The 19870-nt window shown below is 37.8% G+C and overlaps 1 non-coding gene across 1 annotated transcript; it reads right to left on the bottom strand.

The window, feature by feature from the left end:
• Positions 1–17381: 17381 nt before the first annotated feature.
• Positions 17382–17492, bottom strand: LOC128293401 (small nucleolar RNA R71). The gene has a single exon (XR_008283583.1). It is a non-coding gene; the product is annotated as a small nucleolar RNA R71 (small nucleolar RNA).
• Between the last annotated feature and the right edge of the window lie 2378 nt (positions 17493–19870).

The raw sequence follows: 19870 nt of genomic DNA on the forward strand, positions 1-19870 counted from the left end.
TAAACCAAGCAATTAGGAAAGTTTTAAAAAACTTAGAATTTTTTTTCTATGAACAGGGGTCACACACCTGTGTGGTTTGGGACACGCCCGTGTGGGTAAGCCGTGTGGTAACACACGCCCGTGTCCTTAAGCCGTGTAACTCTTTGTTTTGCAAAGCATGAACAAATTGAGGTACATGGCCAAGTCACACGCCTGTGTGCTAGGCCATGTGGTTAATTTAATTTTTATAAAATAGGTGCAGACTTCACACGGTAGGGACACATGCCCATGCTTAAGGTAGTGTCCCTCACACGACTGAGACACACACCCGTGTCTCTGCATGTGTACTAAATTTTGAGCATTCTGTTTCTCAAAATTAAGGAGTAAGGGACACACTACTGAAACACATGCCCATGTGTGTCACACACGGTATAGACACACGCCCGTGTAACACCCCTTACCTGTACCCGAGGTCGGGATAAGGTACGAGGCGTTACCGGACAAACATACAAACATTAAACTAAAATACGGGCCATAAAATTTCATTCTTATTTCAAAACGTTCATTCACTTACACATAGTCCCTTATTTGAGTCTACGAAGCCCAAAACATACTTTAGAAATTGTTCAAGACAAAACCGAGAACTTACGAAAATCTTGGAAATTTCATGCTTTAAGGCTCCACATGCGCGTGTCCCAAAGTCGTGTTCCATACACGGCTGAGACACATGGTCGTGTCTCTGCCTGTGTGGAATATACCTAGGCTATTTTCCAAGCTTTGGTCGACCTTAATCTCTTACACACTTATACAAAATCAAAAGCATATAACATGGTATTCATTTAAAGATTAAATATTCTCAATTAAACCACAAACATAGCATTTGTTGTGACATCCCTAAATTGACCCTAGTCGGAAAGTGGTTTCGGGACCACTAAACCGAGTCATAATAATAATTAACCATCATAATTGATGCTCATTATATGTATATATGCATGTGTGAAAATTTCATGTTTGGATTTTGTTAATTGTAAGTGAATTTTTATCAAATAGGACTTATGTGAGAAAATTTAGAAATGTGCTAGGCAAATGTAAGGTGGCCTATTAATACATGTGGGAAAGTGTTGTCCTTGCATGTCAAATTAGCCAAAATGAAGCATGATGGCCGGCCAAGCTATGGGTGGAAACATGTCTCCAACATGTTAGACTAGTGATGCATGTAGGAAACAATAAAATAAGAAAGTTAGCATTAAAGAAATGGAAAAAGAAAATGATGATAACAAAAAAAAAAAGAGTGTGGATGCTTTCCCCCCTTGCCGTACATGAGAGAAACAAAAGCAAAGAAAGAAAGAAAAAAAGGGTGTTCATTCTCTCATTTTCTCCTTGCTTGGCCGAATATACTAAGAAGAAAGGGGGGAAAAAGCTTGAGAAAATCAGCCATGGGAGCTTACTAGACTAAGGTGTTTTGATACAAGAAGCTCAAGAGCAAAGGGGAACTAGATTGGACAAAGGAAAGGAGAAAGCAAACGAGTAGCCGATTTGGAACCGTTCTACCCCAAACAAGGTAAGTCATTAAGCACATATGTTTGATATTGCTTAAATGATTGGAAAATCTATGCAATTGTGTTTAATGGAATGCTATATATATGTATAAATGAAATTGTATGTGTATGGAATGAGGATAATTGTTGAATGTAAAAGAAATAGTGGAATGTGTAGAAAGTTTGCTTTCGGCACTATGTGTCTTGGGCAATACGTGTGTATGGTGACGAGATTGGCACTAAGTGTGCGTGCTGGAAATATATGGCACTAAGTGTGCGTGCTGGAAATATTTGGCACTAAGTGTGCAAGCTGGAAAAATACTGACCTTGGGTGTGCGAGTTCGGAGGGTATGGCTTTGTGTGTGCGAGCTTAAATTACGTGGCACTAAGTGTGCGAAATCGAGTAGTAAGCACTGTGTGTGTGCGTACTTTAAATATATGGAGGGTGTGTCTCCATTGAATTGAGTATGAACAGCGGATCGGGTAAGTACCTCGAGCTCATGACGAATAGAGAATACGTTCATGCTTGGGGTTGAAATTGGTAAGCCTTAAATCTATGTGATGATTGAAATTGTATGGTTGTGCTGGAAAATGAGTTAATGTGTAAAAATGCTTCGATTATCTTGTTGTGTAGAATATGAAATGTGGATGTATGAATTGGTACGAGATTGGACCAAAAGGTCCGAGGTATTATGGTATAGATTCGATATGGACGAGTACCTAGCCTCATTTGTTGTAGATGTAGTAGTAACTTTATCAGTGGATTGATGAATGCTTATGACTTACTGAGTTGTAAACTCACTCGGTGCTTTTCTTGTCACCCATTTTAGGTCTCTCGGACTCGTATTGTTTGCGTGATCGGGACCGTCGTTGAAGTCATCACACCGGCTGAAATCTTGTGGTATTGTTTTTGTTGTTGAAGAACATTTGGCATGTATAGGCTATTATATTTTGTCGAATTGTGGGTTGTAAACTTTAAGCCATGTGAAAATGGCCTATGTGGTCGTCGAGTGGGATGCTAGAACCTATAGCCACGAGTCTTAGAAACTCAAATTTTGATAAGGTGGCCATAATTTGTGTCATGTATGATGGATGATTAAGGCCAAGGAAAAATTCATGAAATTGGCATAGTCTACTGCAGTAACGGTTGCGGACAGCAGCAGTGAGATGAGATTGAAAAATTACTAAAAATAGTAGAAGTAGAATTAAATAGTGAGTAAATTATGGAACTGAACCTTGATGAATCTATTTTTATATGGACGAAACGAAACGACCACATGAGCAGTATACTGAGAAATATTAAGGTTCTCGTGAGACAGGGCCAGAACGGTTTCTGGGTCCCCTGTCGCGACTTTGAAAATTTACCATAAATTATCCAGAAAGAATTAGGAGTCATGCCTTATATTTACAGATTTAATTTTGAGTCTAGTTTCATTAAAAACAAACGGCACCAGTATTAAAGCCCTGTACAGAGAGATATTCAAGTTGTAACGTGCGAAGGTCAGAGCAGTCGGTCCCTGTAACATGGGTGACTTTAACTAATAAACTGTACCAATTGGCCCAACCAAAAATTCTAAAAATAAATCCATGGATGGATATATGAGTCTAAATTGAGGGAAAATTTACGAAACCAGTTTCTGAGTTTTGAAACTCGAGATATGATTTTTAAGACGACAGTGACGCAGTTTTCCAGCCTGACTGGTAATGTCAAATTGGTTAGTATCTTGAGAGGGTTTGGCCGTTAACCCCTCGTGTCCGACACCGGCGTCGGTCACGAGTTAGGGGTGTTACAATTTTATTGGTATCAGAGCTATGGTTTAGTCGGTTCTAGGACTACCATAGCGCGTGTGAGTCTAGCTATACATGCCAAATTGTTAGCGCTTAATAATGTGATGACTTGACGGTTGGAATTTTTGTTTTGATTAGCAATGGAACCCGGGTAGAGAGACCCTTGGCGGATGACGTTGAAAGTGTAGCGGCTGCTCTGCGCAAGGGACACCGCCTGTTGAGCCTCGATCATCCGCGAATAATCAAAATGAAGGCGAAACAAGCCTTCTTCACCATTATGAATGAGTGGGTCGCGCAATATGCCCGAACCAACCCGGCTGTCCAACCATTCCCGAATTTAAATACTCCACCCCAAGAGCCCGCAATGCCTCCGATTCATCGATCCCGTGAGGTGAGTAAACCACCGTGGACTTGATTAGGAAGCGTGGGGCGAGGAGTTCAAGGCCATAGTTATTGACGATGCCGAAAAGGCCGAAGTTCGCTCGATAACACCATTAGAGTGTTAGATGAACATCATGCACACCGATGAATGTCTTAAGTGTGCTATATCCTTGTTGCGAGACTCGACTTACTATTGGTGGAGGACTTTAATTTCTATAGTCCCAAATGAACGAGTTACTTGGGATTTCTTCCAATCCAATTTCGAAAGAAATACATTAGTCAACGGTTCATCGATCGAAGCGTAAGGAATTCTTGGAACTCAAGCAAGGCCGGATGATCAGTGTCGAATCTGAACATGAGTTCGTAAGACTTAGTCGGTATGCTCGGAGTGTGTGGCTGATGAGGTTGCAATGTGCAAAAGATTTGAAGAAGGATTGAATGAAGAGTTAAAGTTACTAGTGGGAATTTTAGAGATAAAGGAGTTCGTGACACTAGTCGAACGAGCACGCAAGGCGGAAGAACTTGGGAAGGAGAAGAAGAAGGCTGAATTTGAAGCAAGAGATTACCGTAAAAGATCGACGAGTAAAGCTCCGTTCTCGGCTGTAAAGAGGTTCGTGGAGGACACCAAGAAGTCGAGGACATTGCGGGAATTTCCATTAGAGCCCGACCATTGACGGACTCCGAGCTACTTCAGTAGCTAGTGTGGGCAATAATTTTCAAGAGAGACCGAATGCCCCCAATGTGGAAGACGACACCTAGGTGAATGTTGGGGTAAGTCATTAATAGGGCTGTTATGGATGCGGTTCGAAGGACCACTTCATTAGAGATTGCACGAGCTAGATGAGAGGAATAAGACGCAAGGTGTAAGACCTAGTGGAACGACGGTGGAGGTAGGCCCCGAGAATCTCTGGAGGTAGGGGTGGTAATCGAGAGGAGCCTCTAATACGGGTTGTCGATCCGAGACCCGTGCTCTGCTAGAGCATATGCCATCCGCGCACGAGAGGAGGCATCCTCCCCGACGTTATCATTGGTACTTTTACTCTCTTTGATACTATTGTGATTGCATTGATTGACCCGGCTCTACTCACTCATATGTATGTGAAACCTTAGCGTCGAGAAGACTCTACCGTTGAGTCTCTCGAGTTCGTAATTCAGTGTCAAACCCTTTGGGTCAATACGTGCTCGTTGATAAAGTGTGCAAGAGATGCCCCTAATAATTCGAGAATCTGCTTTTCCTACCGATCGATGCTTCTACCATTTAATGAATTCGATGTTATTCTTGGTATGGATTGGTGATCAGTACATGATGCGATGGTGGATCGCAAAAGGAAAACCATTGATTTGAGGAGTGCAAATAATGAGGTAGTCCGAGTCGAGTCTCTTGATTTAAAAGGAGCGCCAGACGATAATATCTTCTATGACCGCTTCGGAGGTATGTGAAAAGGGTGTGAAACATACCTTGCGTATGTGTTTGGAAGTAAAGAGACGGAAAGGAAACTCAAATCGGTACCAGTGGTTTGTGAGTATTCGGATGTTTTTCCGAGGAGTTACCGGATTGCCACCGGTTCGAGAAGTGGAATTGACATCGGTTGTACGGGTACTACGCCGATTTCAATAGCCCCGTATCGTATGGCATTAACGGAATTAAAGGAATTGAAGGTTCAATTGCAAGAATTGACGGATAGAGGTTTCGCTCGACCGAGTTTTTCTCCATGGGCGCACTGTATTGTTTGTGAAGAAGAAGGACGGAACCATGAGGTTGTGCATCGACTATCGTCAACTCAATAAAGTGACGATAAAGAATAAATATCCATTGCCACGAATTGACGATTTGTTTGATCAATTAAAGGAGCCTCGGTGTTTTCAAAGATAGATTTGAGGTCGGGTACTATCGGTTGAGGGTCCGAGAATCGGACATACCAAAACCGCTTTTAGAACGAGGTACGGTCACTACTGAATTCTTGGTGATGCCGTTTGGGCTCACTAATGCCCTGCGGTGTTTATGGATTTAATGAATAGAATTTTCAGGCCATACTTGGATCGGTTCGTAGTTGTATTTATCGATGACATTTTGGTCTATTCGAGAGATGAAACCGAACATCTTGAACACCGAGGCTAGTGTTGCAAATCTTACGAGATAAGCGATTATCGCAAAGTTCAATAAATGTGAATTTTGGTTGAAAGAGGTTAGCTTTTTGGGGCACGTGGTGTCCATCGGTGTCGGTGGACCCGAACAAAATTTTGGCCATAGTCGATTGGAAACCACCAAGGAATGTTACCGAAGTTAGGAGCTTTTTGGGGCTTGCCGGTTATTACCGACGATTTGTAAAAGGTTTCTCGACGATAGCCACGCCAATGACGAAGCTACTCTAAAAGGATGTTAAGTTCGAATGGACGGAGAAATGTTAGAAAAGTTTCGATCAACTGAAATCTTATTTGACTGAAGCCCCAATTCTAGTGCAACCCGAATCGGGCAAAGAGTTTGTCATTTATAGTGACGCATCCCTACTTGGGTTGAGTTGCGTATTGATGCAAGAAGGGCGAGTTGTGGCCTATGCGTCGAGACAATTAAAGCCACATGAGAAAAATTATCCAACCCATGATCTCGAATTGGCTGCCATCGTGTTCGCCTTAAAGATATGGCGACATTACTTATTTGGTGAGAAGTGCCATGTGTATTCGGATCACAAAAGTCTCAAATATTTGATGACTCAGAGAGACTTAAATCTGCGACAAAGACGATGGCTCGAGTTGTTAAAAGATTATGAACTCGTCATTGATTATCACCCGGGAAAGGCTAATGTGGTTGTGGATGCCTTAAGTCGAAATCACCTTTGTTTGCTTCTGACGATGAATGTACACTTGTCTATTCTACCCGACAATGTGTTAGTAGCCGAATTAAAGGCCAAACCATTATTGGCTCATCAAATTCAGGAAGCTCAGAAAGTTGATGAGGAGTTGCTTGCAAAACGGGCTGAGTGTGTTCTGAACAAGGAATCAGAGTTTCAAATTGATGATGACGATTGTTTGAGGTTCAGAAGTCGTCTGTGTGTTCCAAAGAATTCGGAACTTATTTCGATAATTCTAAATGAAGCCCATTGTAGTCGAATGTCAATCCACCCGGGTAGTACTAAAATGTACAATGACCTGAAACGCCAATTTTGGTGGCCCGGTATGAAACGAGACATTTCGAATTTGTTTCAAGGTGTCGATATGTCAACAAGTGAAAGCGGAACATCAAGTGCCATCGGGATTACTTGACCGATCATGATACCGAATGGAAATGGGATCGAGTAACAATGGACTTTGTGTCCGGGTTACCATTGACTCGAATAAGAAAGACTCGGTTTGGGTCATTGTTGATAGATGACCAAGTCGCTCATTTTATCCTGTCCGCACGGATTTTACGCTCGATAAGTTGGCGTAATTATCGTCTCCCAAATTGTTCGATTGCATGGGGTACCTATTTCTATCGTGTCGGATAGAGACCCAAGATTTACGTCGCGGTTTTGGAAGAAATTGCAAGAGGCTTTGGGTACCAAAGCGCATTTTAGCACGCTTTTCACCCCCAAACCGATGGTCAATCCGAACGGATAATTCAAATACTCGAGGATATGTTGAGATGTTGCATCCTTGAGTTTAGTGGTTCATGGGAAGCAGTATCGCCTTTGATTGAATTCGCTACAACAATAGCTTTCAATCAAGTATTAAGATGGCGCCTTACGAGGCTTTATACGATCGTAAATGCCGTACCCTATTATTCGGATGAACTTAGTGAAGGTAAATTCTTGAGGTTGATTTGGTTAAGGATGCCGAGCAAAAGTTCGAGTAATTCGTGAAAGTTTGAAAGCGCCGGATCGCCAAAAGTCGACGCGGATTTGAAAAGAAAAGATATTGAATATCAGGTTGGAGACAAGGTCTTTCTCAAAGTTTCACCTTGGAAGAAGGTGCTTAGATTTGGTCGTAAGGGCAAATTGAGTCCGAGGTTCATCGGGCCATATGAAGTATCCGAACGAATTGGGCGATCGATATCGATTAATTTTGCCCCGAGCTCGAAAGGATTCACAACGTTTTTCATGTCTCGATGCTTGACGATATAGGTCGATCCATCGCACGTAATTGCTCCATCGAGATTGAGATTCAGCCTAATTTGAGCTATGAAGAGGAACCGGTTCACATTATGAGGCGTGAAGTAAAAGAGTTGCGCAATAGGAAAATCCCGTTAGTGAAGGTGTTGTGGCATAAACACGGAATGGAAGAAGCCACTTGGGAACTTGAGGACTCTATGAAAGAGCGATACCGAGCCTATTTACGGTAAGATTTTCGGGACGAAAATTTCTTAAGTGGGGAGAGTTGTGACATCCCTAAATTGACCCTAGTCGGAAAGTGGTTTGGGACCACTAAACCGAGTCATAATAATAATTAACCATCATAATTGATGCTCATTATATGTATATATGCATGTGTGAAAATTTCATGTTTGGATTTTGTTAATTGTAAGTGAATTTTTATCAAATAGGACTTATGTGAGAAAATTTAGAAATGTGCTAGGCAAATGTAAGGTGGCCTATTAATACATGTGGGAAAGTGTTGTCCTTGCATGTCAAATTAGCCAAAATGAAGCATGATGGCCGGCCATGCTATGGGTGGAAACATGTCTCCAACATGTTAGACTAGTGATGCATGTAGGAAACAATAAAATAAGAAAGTTAGCATTAAAGAAATGGAAAAAGAAAATGATGATAACAAAAAAAAAGAGTGTGGATGCTTTCCCCCCTTGCCGTACATGAGAGAAACAAAAGCAAAGAAAGAAAGAAAAAAAAAGGGTGTTCATTCTCTCATTTTCTCCTTGCTTGGCCGAATATACTAAGAAGAAAGGGGGGAAAAAGCTTGAGAAAATCAGCCATGGGAGCTTATTAGACTAAGGTGTTTTGATACAAGAAGCTCAAGAGCAAAGGGGAACTAGATTGGACAAAGGAAAGGAGAAAGCAAACGAGTAGCCGATTTGGAACCGTTCTACCCCAAACAAGGTAAGTCATTAAGCACATATGTTTGATATTGCTTAAATGATTGGAAAATCTATGCAATTGTGTTTAGTGGAATGCTATATATATGTATAAATGAAATTGTATGTGTATGGAATGAGGATAATTGTTGAATGTAAAAGAAATAGTGGAATGTGTAGAAAGTTTGCTTTCGGCACTATGTGTGCGGGCAATACGTGTGTATGGTGACGAGATTGGCACTAAGTGTGCGTGCTGGAAATATATGGCACTAAGTGTGCGTGCTGGAAATATATGGCACTAAGTGTGCGTGCTGGAAATATATGGCACTAGGTGTGCGTGCTGGAAATATTTGGCACTAAGTGTGCAAGCTGGAAAAATACTGACCTTGGGTGTGCGAGTTCGGAGGGTATGGCCTTTGTGTGTGCGAGCTTAAATTACGTGGCACTAAGTGTGCGAAATCGAGTAGTAAGCACTGTGTGTGCGTACTTTAAATATATGGAGGGTGTGTCTCCATTGAATTGAGTATGGACAGCGGATCGGGTAAGTACCTCGAGCTCATGACGAATAGAGAATACGTTCATGCTTGGGGTTGAAATTGGTAAGCCTTAAATCTATGTGATGATTGAAATTGTATGGTTGTGCTGGAAAATGAGTTAATGTGTAAAAATGCTTGATTATCTTGTTGTGTAGAATATGAAATGTGGATGTATGAATTGGTACGAGATTGGACCGAAAGGTCCGAGGTATTATGGTATAGATTCGATATGGACGAGTACCTAGCCTCATTTGTTGTAGATGTAGTAGTAACTTTATCAGTGGATTGATGAATGCTTATGACTTACTGAGTTGTAAACTCACTCGGTGCTTTTCTTGTCACCCATTTTAGGTCTCTCGACTCGTATTGTTTGCGTGATCGGGACCGTCGTTGAAGTCATCACACCGGCTGAAATCTTGTGGTATTGTTTTGTTGTTGAAGAACATTTGGCATGTATAGGCTATTATATTTTGTCGAATTATGGGTTGTAAACTTTAAGCCATGTGAAAATGGCCTATGTGGTCGTCGAGTGGGATGCTAGAACCTATAGCCACGAGTCTTAGAAACTCAAATTTTGATAAGGTGGCCATAATTTGTGTCATGTATGATGGATGATTAAGGCCAAGGAAAAATTCATGAAATTGGCATAGTCTACTGCAGTAACGGTTGCGGACAGCAGCAGTGAGATGAGATTGACAAATCACTAAAAATAGTAGAAGTAGAATTAAATAGTGAGTAAATTATGGAACTGAACCTTGATGAATCTATTTTTATATGGACGAAACGAAACGACCATATGAGCAGTATACTGAGAAATATTAAGGTTCTTGTGAGACAGGGCCAGAACGGTTTCTGGGTCCCCTGTCGCGACTTTGAAAATTTACCATAAATTATCCAGAAAGAATTAGGAGTCATGCCTTATATGTACAGATTCCATTTTGAGTCTAGTTTCATTAGAAACAAACGAAACCAGTATTAAAGCCCTGTACAGAGAGATATTCAAGTTGTAACGCGCGAAGGTCAGAGCAGTCGGTCCCTGTAACATGGGTGACTTTAACTAATAAACTGTACCAATTGGCCCAACCAAAAATTCTAAAAATAAATCCATGGATGGGTATATGAGTCTAAATTCAGGGAAAATTTATGAAACCAGTTTCCGAGTTTTGAAACTCGAGATATGATTTTTAAGGCGACGGTGACGCAGTTTTCCAACCTGACTGGTAATGTCAAATTGGTTAGTATCTTGAGAGGGTTTGGCCGTTAACCCCTCGTGTCCGACACCGGCGTCGGTCACGAGTTAGGGGTGTTACATTTGTATATCATCATACATGTGTCTCTCATACTCATTTTTCCTTTTTTATTATAGTACCACTTATACATTTATACCAAGATTATCATCTTACCAAATATCTTCAGCTTAATCATCAAGCATTCATATTTAAAACTAGATCATATCTTTATAAAATACCACAATTCAGATGCGCAAAATAACATGTTTTCCTGAAACATTTCAATTCAACTCGATACCCAACAAGCATTACATTGAGACTAGTCATATATATATACATGTCATGATACATATCATTCTCTTTCTGTTTTCTTATAAACACATATCATTTATTTCATTATATCAATATTTTATATACCATAGTTTCCATGTATTCCACATATATTTATTTTCCTCCTCCTCCTCTCCATTCCACATCCTTAATGTATATAGCATTCTTGTAAGTACGATTTCACAATTTACTAATAAATGCTCACATCAAACTGTCCACACGAGTCATAGTCATTTACTTATTTATAATTCAAGATACAGATCTCCAAATTAAGATCCATAAATTTCTCCTGAAACTAGACTCACATATCTTTCCACCATAAAATTTTCATAATTTTTGGTTTAGCCAATTAGTACAGTTTATTCATTAAAATTTCCCGGTTTAACTTTTCGACAGTTCGACCTCTCTTCACTAAAAATTAATTATCTCACAATCTGAGAACTCGGATAATGTTCTTGTTGATTTATCTTGAAAATAGACTCTTAGGGATTTTAAAAATATAAGTTTAAGCCTCTAATTATTTTTATCCAATTTTTTGTGATTTTTCAAATTCAGAATAGGGGATCACGTAATCATTCTGAACCAGCCTCACAAAAACATAAATATCTCAAAATATAGAACTCATTTTCTTGCTCTGTTTCTTTTATATGAAAATAGACACATTAAGATTTAATTTTCTATCTCATTCAGTCTCTGATTCAATATCTACTATTTTTAGTGATTTTTCAAAATCACGTCACTGCTACTGTCCAAAACAGTTTTATTGCTAATTCACTCTTTCACACTTTCTTTGTATTAACCTTATTTTAACATACATATCACAAATCATTTTCACCACATTTCATACATCACAAGTATAGGCCCAGGATCACAAGCTCACCATAAAATCATCCTCATGTATAACTTACTTGTTTATAACATTACCACATCCTGGTCACTTAATGAACACATCATTCACATAACCAAGTTCCTGCACTTATTCATCACAAAACTCACAAAGCAATACATAGAGAGTCTCCTGTTGAACACTTGGATCAATCCTCGATACTTGGTGGTTTCAGCACATAGCTCCACCCATCATATAGTTCGGCTCTCTTGTACACATGGTGAACACTCAGTACCACCCATGTGACCTAGCCAGTTTATCTCGTAGCTCTCTTGTCTACATGGTGTCCTTCACCTGGAACCACGCATGCGACCCAGCTACATATATCCCATAGCTGTCTTGTCTATATGGTGTACACATAGTATCACCCATACGACCTAGCTACATCATAATGTATTGTAGCTCTCTTGTACACATGATGTGCACTCAGCCCTATACATATGACCTAGCTACATACTATCTGTATCATCCAATCTTTCCGAAGGTTCAACCGGGATTTCTCTCTTTTCCAACAATTTCACCAATCAAGTAATTATCCATAAACATATTTCCAATATTATTATAAAATATCATAATACAAGTAATATTGATGTATTACTTACATATAAACTTACATCTCATTTAGTATCGTGGCAATAACATTAAATTACACATTGCCTTATTAAAAATCATATGAACTTACAGTTTCCCATAATATCCATAATCATAGAAATCACATTTATGTATGATAATTAAATGCACTTCATGTACCATAGACATATTTTTAAATCAATTCATAAACTTGGCACCATAATCATTTAATTTAACATAATTCAATTAATTCACTAAATTTAACTTTCAAATATAAATTACAACATTATTGTCAGTATTATTATCATACCAACTTACATACTTTCAACATCTCGAAATCATAATAAATATATCAATTTTACATTGAAACATGCATAAATTAATGCTTATTATACATATGAACTTACCTCAATACTAAAACGGCCATTTTACCAACTTTCCCAATTTTTGATTTTTCTCTCATTCTAGGTTCAAATTTCATTTTCCGGGATCTAAAACATCATATTTTACTTATTTAATTAATTTACTATTCAAAACAGTCCTTAACTCAAACTTTGAAAAAATTAAAATTTTGCCCCTAAATTTTTGCATATTTACACTTTTGCCCCTAGGCTGGGGAATTAAACTTCATCCCTTATTCTTATGTTTTATGACACGCTGATCACTTTTCCCTTCTATGGCAACATCAAATTCTCACTCTAACATATACTTATGACTATTAGGTATTTTTACCGATTAAGCCCTTTTACTCGTTTTCACTCAAACCCGAGTAGCACAAGTTCTCTAACATAATTTAAACCCTCATATTCTATCACAAAACAATAGAATAAACACATTTCACCTATGGGTATTTTTCCAAATATGAACCCTAACTTAAATTATTGCTAGAATAAGCTTAATCAAATTACCGGGATTCCAAAAATGTAAAGAACTTGAAAAACGGGGTTAGAACGGACTTATTATTGAGCTTGGAAAGCTTGAAAACCCTAGACATGGCTTCCCCCATGCTAATTTCGGCCTCCATGAAAAAGTTGAGTCAATTTTGGCTTTATTTTTCCTTTTTATTTCTTTTAATTACTAAATGACCAAAATGCCCTTCCTTACTAAACTTTCAAAAATTACATGTCCAATTTTTTTCCATCACTTAGAAATTGGTAAAATTTCTATTTAAGACCTCCTAATTAATATTTCAAAGCAATTTCATACTAGAAACTTCTAGAATGCAAGTTTTGCAACTTATTCAATTTAGTCCCTAACTTCAAATTGAGCACTTTATGCATAGAATTTCTTCAGGAAATTTTCACACAATCATGCAATCATATCATAGACCTCAAAATAATCATAAAATCATTATTTTTATCTCAAATTTTGTGGTCCCGAAGCCTCTGTTCCAACTAGACCCAATTTTGGGCTATTACAGCCCGTGTGTTTGCCCGTGTAGACGAAATAAAGGCTATTTACCAAGCCATTTGTCACCCTCATTTGCATATATTCACCCACAATCTTAATGGCTTAAATAATGGCATATTTAGGCTGCCAAAACATCCACAAACAAGGCAAAACCATGTCATTTCATTATACACACTCAACATATTTACGACATCATATTTTTTTCCAAACCAAATCCTACCAGACATCACATTCCATAATTTCTAATATGGCTACCAATAACATGCATAATTTTACTTAGTTTTCTTATCATACCAATGAGACAATCCTAGCCATTCAAAAACAAAACCATTAAGCCACATTCAACCATTTATAAAGCATTTATAAACCACATCACACAAGAGATAATTGCACATGCATGCATGCATGTATCAATATGTATATAAGCTTACAACCAATTCAACCAAAATGAACCAAGTTACATGGCCAAATACCAAATCAAGCCTATGACTAATTACTAGCCAATACATTTGGCCAAATCATGATGACACATATAATAAAATGACCAAGTCCCTATACATGCCATATTCTCAAAATGTTTAAAATCATCGGTACCCAAAATAAAAATTTGATTGTGTGATACGAACTCTGATAATCTCTAACTCGAGCTAGCTTGATGACACTATAAAACAAGAAAAATAAAACATAGTAAGCTATATAGCTTAGTATGCTTGTATGAAAGAAATAAGCTAACCTTACCATACATTAACAAGAAAATAATATAACATAAGATAATGCATTATACCATATTCTCATGATCATAATTCATTCAATCACATCTTACCTTAAGTTCATTATTTCGTGAATTTAATAATCATAAGTTTTGTGCACATACTTGTACCACTCATAATGGTTTCATAATCATTCTCATCTTTGCCATACCCAATGAACCGCTTGGAATAATAGTATCGAATACTCAGGAAGACCTTTGCACACAAGGTGCCACATATATAGCCATTGCTACCTCTATCCCATATCAAATATATGCTCACTCTCAAGCCATTAACGGGCCTGCTCATACAAGCTGTCAGTTAAGACATAGCTACACAGTGCTGCTCACACAAGCTGTCCAGTAACCGTAACATATGCCGGTATACTCATCCGCCAGTAGGACGTACAAGACTGTAATAGCCTAGTTTAGACCTTATTCAGAACAGTGGTTTCGGGACCACAAATTCAAGTCAGAAAAAAATATTTTAATATTATTTTCTATGCTTATATTGTGTGAATTGATATTTGTGAAGATTTCGTGATTTAATTTTATCGTTTGTGTGTGGAATTTTGAAAAAATAACTTAATCGCGTAAAATGCAAAACTAGCGTGCTTTATGTAAAAGTACCTATTTGCTATGGATTTTATTATATGGAATCCTTATGTTGTAAATTAACCATTAGAATTATGCATGGACAAAAATGGAAAACCATTATAAAGTGATTATATTATTTCATTAAGGTTAAAATGGTAAATTATGAACTAATGTTGATAAAATAAAAATAAAAGAAAGAATTACTGGCATTCATCTTTGTTTTTACCAAAAATTGAGAAGGAAATGTTCATCCATGGAGTTTTAGGGTTCAGCATTCTCAGAGCATAATTTGGGTATGTGTTTTTCTCAGTTTTTGATGATTTTTACATTTTTGAGATCGTTGCTTTGTGTTCTAGCTAGCCCATGTCTCAATCTTGGAAATTGATGATGATTTTTTGTTTTACCATTGTTGAAAGCTTGATGATTTTTGTGTTTGATGATGAAAAATAAATATAGGTAGTTAGATTAATATGCTTAATTAAGTAATTTTTGATAAAAATGTCTATTTAGGAGTAAGTTGTAAAATTTGCAAATTGAGGGGTCAAACTGTGAAATAAATGAAACATATGGGCTTATATGGGCTAGGGATAAATTCATCCTAATATGGGTGCAGTCAAATTTTGAATATTTTGTGTTTTGTGAAATAGGGACTAAATTGTGAAAAATGTGAAATGTCAGGGGCAAAAGTGTAGTTAGCCCATTTATGTGTTTTTGGATGAATTTGATTGAATATTTGAATAAATGAGTTTAATTTATATTAATTTAGATCAAGAAAAGAGAAAATCGAATTTGGATCGGGGAAATCTAAAGTTGTTGAATAATCGACCCGGTTTGTTTGTCTTCATACGAGGTAAGTTCATAAGAAAATAAATATCATTAAATTCCATTGTATATATTATATTTGTGTCAAATTGAAATATTGCTTGTATATATATATATGTTTAAGCCGAATTTGTTTAAGTATGGAGAAGTATTATAAGCCTAAATCGATCGAGTTAGGACGTCCAAAAGTCCTGTACGAACCTTAGGAATAGTTAGCATACATATGTCATGACATAGGATTCCGATATGTGATTTTGAGTAAGACCACATTTGGGACGTTGGCATCGATTTGTGATTTAAGTGTAAAACCCTGTCGGGATAGTGGCATCGATATGTGATTATATGTAAGACCACATTTGGGACATTGGCATTGTACGAGCCTTTAGATTATTCGAGTATCCTTATTAACTCTGAATGGTTCAACGGGCGAGTTAAGATTGAATGTAAAATCGAGCCAAGAGGTCAGGTATGTGCTAAGTTAAAAGGTTGAGAAAAAAAGAGGTAAGTGTGTACTTGTGATATATATACGAAATATGCATATAAAAGTTAGTATTATATATGTTTATGAGTATATGTTTATTCTGCCATTGACATTAAAATGTTAATGTATATGAGATATGTTTGAACTTACAAGAATGATATATGTATATTTGGTTAAGGTTTGTTTGGTTTGGTCTACTTTAATTGAATTAAGGATGTTATAAAAAATAAATTATTTGCTTATGACTTACTAAGCTATTTTAGCTTATTGTGTGTATTCATTTGTTGTTTTATAGATTTTGGGAGTTGGTTACAAGCTCGGGGATCGTCATAGAAATCTATCACCCTATCAATCATTATTTCGGTATTACAAAAGTTTAAAACTATGAACTTATGGCATGTATAGGCTAGCCTTTGTGTTAGTTTATTTTGAATGTATATATATTTAGCCATGCGGAAATGGCTAGAAATAATATCTAAGCTTAGGTGATTTCGGTGATGATATATATATGTGTGAAATGCTTGGTGATTTGCAATTTTGGTTTGATATATTAGATGAGTAATACATATACTATATGTGTGTGATGTGTTTGGAATATGCTTAGGGTTTAAACTAATGTTATGTAAAGCTCATGATTACTCCTTTAGTAAATTTGATATATGTGGTTGATAAATATATTTAGGTTATGAATAGTTAATGACTTATTATTGACATGCATAATTGGTAACATGAATTGGTTTGAACATTGCTTATAAAGTATTTATGTATTCGGTTATGAAATGAAATTGATAAACCATAATTTATACATGTTTTTATCCCATGCTTAGCACATTTATGGATGGTTTCTCTTTAGATTTGGTGAATTCAATGCTCCCAACGCTCACTTGGCAAACTTCTTAGAATTTTGCGATACTTTTAGAATCAATGGCGTTTCTGATGATGCCATTTGCCTTCGGTTGTTTCCCTTTTCATTGAGGAATAAGGCTAAACAATGGCTGAACTCGTTACCACGAGGGTCAATCACTACTTGGGAGCAAATGACTGAAAAGTTTTTACTAAAATATTTTCCGCCGGGTAAAATAGCCAAATTACTTAATGATATCTCTTCTTTTATGCAAATGCATTTAGAAACACTCTACGATGCATGGGAGAGATACAAGGACCTCTTGAGAAGATGCCCTCACCATGGGTTACCACTCTGGCTACAGGTTCAAATGTTTCATAATTGCCTGAATCCTTCGACTCGACAAATGATTGACGTAGCCGCTGGCGAAACCATCAATAATAAGACACCTAAGATGCTTATGAATTTATAGAAGAGATGTCATTGAATAATTATCAGTGGCAAGTCATGAAAACAAAGCTAACAAAAGTAGTCGGTGTTTATAACGTCAATTTGATCACCATGCTCTCTAATCAGGTAAAACTCTTGAATAAGAAAATTGATGATTTTCTTAGTTCTTCACAGGTTCATCCAGTAATGCAGTACGAAGCAAGTGGAGGTGGATCGAGCAATCCAGAATACCCACCCTATGGCCACAATATGGAGAATGAGCAGTTAAATTACATGGGTAATAATCCTCGATCTCAAAATAATCCGTATGGCAATACTTACAATGCAGGATGGAGGAATCACCCAAATTTTCATGGGGAGGCAGGCTTCCAACAACCACTTTACCAACAAGAGAAAAACCTGAACCTTGAGGACATGCTAACAAAATTCATCTCAGTGTCAAAAACTCGTTTTCAGAATACAGAGACAGCATTTAAAAATCAACAAGCGTCAATCCAAGGGCTCGAAACTTAGATAAGTCAGTTCGCTGAATTGATCTCTGAATGACCACAAGGTAGCCTACCGAGTAACACTGAATCTAACCCAAGGGAGCAAATCAATGCAATTACCATTCAAGATGAGGAAGGGTTAGTTGCACCTGAACCAGAATAGAGGCAAGAAACTGTGGTAAGTAAAGGTAAGGGTGAGGTGGACCACAATGACCAAAAACCGGTAAGTAAAGAGTACAAACCTCGTGTGCTACACCCAAACGTGACAAGGAAAGATCGTACAAAGAACAATTCGGTAAATTCCTTAAATTATTAAAGAAGCTACATATTAACTTATCGTTTATTGAAGCTCTTTCACATATGCCAAACGCAGTCAAATTCCTAAAGGAGCTTTTAACAAATAAGCAGAAGTTGGATGAGGCGTCACATGTGGAGCTGAATGCGGTTTGCTCAGCCATACTACAAAATAAGTTGGCCCACAAATTAAAAGATCCAGGGAGTTTTATGATTCCCTGTTTAATTGGTAGCCTAGATGTTAATATCGCTTTGGCAAAGTTAAGGGCTAGTATCAATGTCATGCCTTACAAAATGTTTAAACAATTAGGTCTTGGGAGACCCAAACAAACTAGGATGAGTATTCAATTAGCCGATAAAACAATTAGATTTCCTAGGGGGATTATTGAAGATGTACTCGTTAAAATTGACAAATTTATATTCCTAGTTGATTTAGTTGTTCTAGACATAAAAGAGGATAGTAACGTTCCTTTAATTTTAGGGAGGCCCTTTTTAGCAACCGTTAGAAAAATAATTGATGTTGGCACAGGTGAACTCACACTTCGTGTGGAAGATGAAACAGTCACCCTTGAAGCTCGTAATTCGAGTAACACATCGAAAATTGAAGGTGGTTGTATAAATCATTCTATTAAAACTGACCATGTGGTGCAACCTACTTTGCAGGAAATAAGTTCGAAGAACCTACACGATCCATGTTCAAGCAACAACAAAGGACCTATATATGAAGAACGAAGGCTACAAATCGAGGAACTAGATGAATGGCGGACACAGAAACTGAGAACACTCGATAAATTAAAACCGAGCCAAAACGAGCTCAATACATCACCAAATCAACTTAAGGTTGGAGAAAAAGTACTACTAGATGCAAAAAATCCTCGTATTACCACTTCTAAACCTAATGAAGAAATTCCTCTCACAGTACTCAGTATTTTCCCATATGGTATAATCGAGGTAATTCACCCCAAATTTGAAACTTTTAAGATAAACAATACTCGTCTTAAACCTTATATTGATAAAGTTGATAGCAGGGATGAGGAGTGTAAACTCCTCAAGCCACCATGATCATACACCAGGGAGGTAAGTCAAGCTTAGACTATAAATAAGTGCTTCTCGGGAGGCAACCTGATCACTAACAGTAATGATCTTTTTAAATTCAAGTCTTTCACATCTAACCTACTAACTGAATCTTGAAAAATAGGGTTTTCCCATCCACATGGGCAGGCACACGAGTGTGCCTTAGGCCATGCTCACACCATAGGAGGAGACACGGCCGTGCGATATGGCCTTGTGAAAAAAAGGCAAAACTTTTTCCCCAACACGGGATGCGATAAGGTGCCACGGTCGTGTGATAAGGCCTTGGGCGAAACTGCCAAACCAACACGGGTGTGTGGCACGCTCGTGTTTTGAAACCGTGGGTGAACTTGTGAATTTAGCACGGGCGTTCGACACGCCCTTACCCAGCCCCCGTGGTTGAAAATGTCAAACTAACACAGA

Source organism: Gossypium arboreum, chromosome 5 (genome assembly GCF_025698485.1).
Source record: "Gossypium arboreum isolate Shixiya-1 chromosome 5, ASM2569848v2, whole genome shotgun sequence".
Lineage (NCBI taxonomy): Eukaryota > Viridiplantae > Streptophyta > Magnoliopsida > Malvales > Malvaceae > Gossypium > Gossypium arboreum.